Here is a 5000-nt window from a genome sequence, read left to right as displayed (position 1 = left end):
ACGAAAATATATAACCTACTGAAATCATACTGAACAATAGTGTAAAAATATACTTTTCATGTAGCACTACATCATTTACCTTAGCCTGTGAAAATACTCCAATTCTCTCTTCTTTTTTAGTGCTTTAGACCTAAATACTTAGACGTGAAAGACTATTACTTCTTCTTCTTTCTTCTTTTATAGGGTTTTAGACTCTTGTAGTCTATATCCCCTGGATCTATTTTTCTTCTTTCCCTTTTCTTATATTATCTCTGTTAGTTTTGTTTTCCTCAGGAATATTTTGGTGTGTCTTAATATGTAGTACTTCTTAGTTGATGAGAGATCAGCACCTGTGAATAATAATCTATGTGGGCTGTTTATTTTGATTTTTTCAGGGCTTCCATCAATTCTTTCTGTGAGAGTGATCTGGGATTGTAATATTATATTCTTGTTTTTTGGTTTGATACCATCTGCATGATGGGTCATTGGTTATTTCATTCTGTGTAAGTGCTGGTTTAGTCTTGTGTGTGTGGTTTTAATTCTTGTTATACAAACATCTAGTTTTCTGTTTTTTGATCTTGTCCATGGTTGCGGATCTGTATTTTTCAGAAGATAGTTTTTTGTGTCTAGATTGTATTTACGTGTGTTTTCCATTTTCTTTGATTATTTGATCTTCTTTGTTTATCTTCTTTTTTTTGTCCTCATGTATGGTTATGGGATTGCCTGTATTGTGCGCTTTTTTGCCACTTGATCAGCTATTTCGTTTCCTCTTATATTTTTGTGTGATGGAATCCACTGAATTGTAATTTTCTTATTTTGATTTGTTAGTGAGTATATCATTTCCTGTATTTCGAATATAATGTGTTTGTAGTGTTTTGGTTTTGTGTTTGTAATAAGGTGTAGAGCTGATTTTGAGTCTGAGAAAATAACTGATGTTGTTAATCTGTTATTCTGTATATAAATAATTCCTTGTTTTATTGCAAAGACTTCAGCCTCTATTATTTCAGTTTCTTTTGGTAATTTCCAAATTGTTGTGATGTTTTTGTCTTGGATGTATATGGCTGTTTATTTTTGATCCATCTGTGAATATCTTTTTATAGTTTATGTACCTTGTATTTTCCATCTCTAAAAATTGCGCTTTAATTATTTGTTCAGGTACATTCTTTGTTGGATCATCTATGAAATTTGTTTCAATCATTTTATAAATATCAAACCAAGGTGGGATAGGTGTTATGTTTGGTAATGTTTTTGTTTTTATTGTCATTGGTAATTCTTTACATGTTTCTATAACTGTGCACTAGGCCTCTCTTATTTTTTTCTGGTTTATATTTTTCTATATTTGCTGTTATATTACTTTTCATCTGGTTGTTTTCTTGTTATTCTAGTATTTTCATCATCTGTATACACTCTTGCTCTTTTTGTTTATATTTAATGGGCATTTTGTTTGTAAGAGTGTATAATGCTAATATTGGGGTGGTTTTTAAGCAGCCTGTGGCTATTCTTAATGCATTATTTTGTAAAATTTCAAGTTTTTTCATTTTTGTATTTTTGGCTGTTCCAAAAATTGTGATACCATATTCTATTTTAGGTTTAATATACGTCATAGAATTTTATAATGGTTTCTCTATTTGCTCCCCATGTTGTTGAAAATTCTGTTTGAGCAATTTATCTTTAAATTATTTATTTGATTTTTGCAAGTTAATTTTGGGGCATCGAATTCTAGACCTAGGATTGTATGGTTTGTTGTGAATTTGAGTTCTTTGTTATCTATTTTTATCACTGGAATTTCTCTTATTTTGTTTTTTGTAAAACACATGAGTTTACTTTTTGTTAGGTTAACTAATAACTCCCATTTATTTGCCCATTCTATGATTTGTTTTAATCCTAGTTCAAGTATGTTTTTCGCTTCTGCTAAATTCTTATTTATTGCTATTATTGTGATATCATCTGCATATGTTACTTTTTTTAATCCTTCTGTTAGGGTTAAGTCTGCTGTCATTATATTAAATAATAAGGGACTTAATGGTGAGCCTTGTGGGAGGCCCCTAGCTATGTTTTCTTCTTCGGTCTTTTTGTTACCTATTACTATTTGGTAGGTTCTGTTATTTAAAAAATCCTTTATCCACTTGAGTGGGGTTCCTACGATTCCTAGTTTTGCTGCTTTGATTATTATTGCTTCATGGTTGACATTGTCGAATGCTTTTTCCAAATCTAAGCAGGCTATGAGTGCGTATTTTTTTCCGCAAATGTTTTATTTATCTGGAAGTCTATTATCTGTAATGCATCTATGGTTGAACTATTAGGTCTGAAGCCTGTTAGGTCTTCGTTTAGTTTATTATTTGTTTCCAACCACCAGTTTAATCTGTTTGTTATCATACTCTCAAATAATTTTCCTATGCAAGATATTCTACTGATGAATTTATATGATTTTATCTCTGTTGGGTCTTTGTCTGGTTTTAATATTGGATTTACTAATGATTTTTTTAGTACTTTTGGATATTCCCCTTTTAGCCAGTAGTTGTTAAAAAGTTTTACTATTATTTCCAATATCTTTACTGGGGCATTCTTGAAAAATTCATATGATATCTCATCAGGTCCATAGGCTTTCCCTTTATTTGATTTTTTTATTACTGAGATTAATTCTTTTAACGTGAGATTTGTGCTTATTCCTTCTGTGTTCGTCTGTTCTGTTAAATTTTTTATTTCTGATTTTGTTATGAAGCATTTGCTTTTTTATTTATTGTTTTTTGGAATTCTTCCTTTAGCAAATTGAGCTTTTGGTCTATGTCCTGGATTGGCTCATTTTTATCAATTAGGGGGTAACTGCTGATTTTGTTTTTGCCTACTATTTTTTTATGAAAGTCCAAATCTTTCTGGATGGTGTGTTAAAGTCTAATGATGCACAGATAGTTTCCCAACTGTTCTTTTTTTCCGTTTCGATAATATTTTTTGCTTTGATTTATAGCTTTTTGTATTTTATTCTGTTAATTTCATCTGGATTTTTTCTCCATTTATTAAATGCTTTATTTCTTTTTTTTTATAGCTTCTCTACATTTTTCATTCCACCAAGGTTTACTTGGTTTATTTTTACTGATTTTGTTATCAAATCTAAAATGTTTCTGAGCAGTTTTTTATTATATCTATTAATTCTGTTATTGACTTTGTGCCCTTAATGTCTTTGTAAGTTAATTCTACCTGAAAATTTTTCCACCCTTCATTACTGAACTTCCATGTACTTTCTTTTGTGTGTGTTTCAGTAATTTGGTTGCCGTCATTTAATATTATTGGGAGGTGGTCACTTCCTGATTTTGTATTTGTTTTTATTTCTAGATGGCTTAGTTCTGGGGATCCTATAACTAAATCTATTATGCTACCTTTTCCTGTCTTCGGGTCAATTCTGGTGATTAGTCCGAGGAGGGTAATAAGCATCAAATTATTTTGCGTTATAAAATTGTACAGGTTTATTCCCGTTTTGTTTGCTGTTCTTATATTGTTGTTTGGATTCCATAGTGGATGGTGGGCATTGAAGTCCCCTATTATTAATTTTGGGTTTTGTAACTGCTCTGTATAATGTTCTATTTCTTGTTGTTCTATATTGTTACAAGGATTGTAAATTAACAGTATATTTAGCCATTTTTTCTTGTAGCTAATTTTTATAGCTATTGTTTCTATCCTATTATTTTGTTTTTCATTAAAAAGTTTTATTTTCCTATACTGCATACTGTTGTGTATGCAGATAGCTAACCTCCCCCTCTTTGTTCTGTTCTATCTTTTCTCTCTATTATGTAGTCTCTTATTTCAAAGTTATCGTTTTTTGTTAACCATGTCTCGCAGAATGCAAATACTTTTGGGTTTTCTTTGTCTATTAAATAACCTATTTCTAATTTTTTATTTAGGATGGACCTGGCATTCCACAGAATTAATTTATTCATTTATGTATTCTAATATTTCTTTTATTATTGGAGTTGCTTCTGTTATTGTTTCTGTTATTATGTGGATTATGGATTTATCAGATTTTAAATTTGTGGCTACATTTGATATTAATTTGACTATTTTTTTTACAATATCTATCCATGATGAATTCTTTTCGGCACACTTTGTTCTTTTTTCTGGTGATGATGTTACTTTAAGTGGTGTTGGAAGTGACCATGTTATTTGTATTTCTAAGTTATTTGTATTTTGATCAGGTTTTTGTGTTTTTTCTCTTGTTTTTTCAAGTTTTGAATTTATTGATGGGTCTGGTGTTTCAGAGTCTTTTTGTTTGTGTTGTTTTTTTCTTGTGGGTGTTTTCTGGGCTGGTGTTATGTTGTGTGTTTGGGTTAATGTTTGTGTAAATGTTTGTGTTATATTTACATTTTTTTGTTGGATGTTATTTGTATTGTTTTCTGGTTGTTGGTAGTTTTCTGTGTTTATGTTACGTATCTCTGCTATGGTTATTATAGTGTTTTTGTGGAATGTTTTCTCTGTTTTTTGTGTTGTGGGATTTAGTTTGTGTAAGAGTTTTTGTGTATTGGGCATGATCTATCATATGCTGGGTGGTTCCCATTACAGAAGAAACAATAAGAGGAGTTTTTACAGTCTTTGAATCTATGGTCTAACTGGTTGCAATTACTGCATCTTGCTCTATTTTTGCAGGAAATAATCCCATGTCCATACATGAGGCATTTGAAGCATTTTGGGATTGGGAATGTGTATTGAAATACTTGATATGAGGTATGCCCTATTGCTACTTTTGATGGAAGTGGGCCTTTGAATGTTATTTTGAGAGCTTTTGTGGGTAGCCATTTGTTTTCTCCTTCTGGTGTTTTGATTGGTTTGTTTATTCTGTTTATTTCTTTAATTTTGGATTCTGGACCCCAAATAATTGTTATCTTTTCTATTAATTCTGTTGTGTTTATCTCAGTTTCCACCGGGGAAATAGTGCCGTATGAACATCCTTGGTTCCTACTTGAGGCGGGTTGTTTACAGAGTATTTTCCCAGTTTCCAAGCTGTTTAATATCATTCAAGGGTCCTATCTTTT

At 30.9% G+C, this 5000-nt stretch overlaps 1 protein-coding gene across 1 annotated transcript in view; it reads right to left on the bottom strand.

The window, feature by feature from the left end:
* The window catches only part of LOC119595166 (protein FAM92A-like), a gene marked incomplete in the record, with an annotated part of 69940 nt that overhangs the window by 64605 nt on the left and 335 nt on the right, over positions 1–5000 (bottom strand).

Source organism: Penaeus monodon, chromosome 35, assembly GCF_015228065.2.
Source record: "Penaeus monodon isolate SGIC_2016 chromosome 35, NSTDA_Pmon_1, whole genome shotgun sequence".
In the NCBI taxonomy this organism is placed as follows: Eukaryota; Metazoa; Arthropoda; class Malacostraca; order Decapoda; family Penaeidae; genus Penaeus; species Penaeus monodon.
This window is presented reverse-complemented; position numbering and strand designations above follow the sequence as displayed.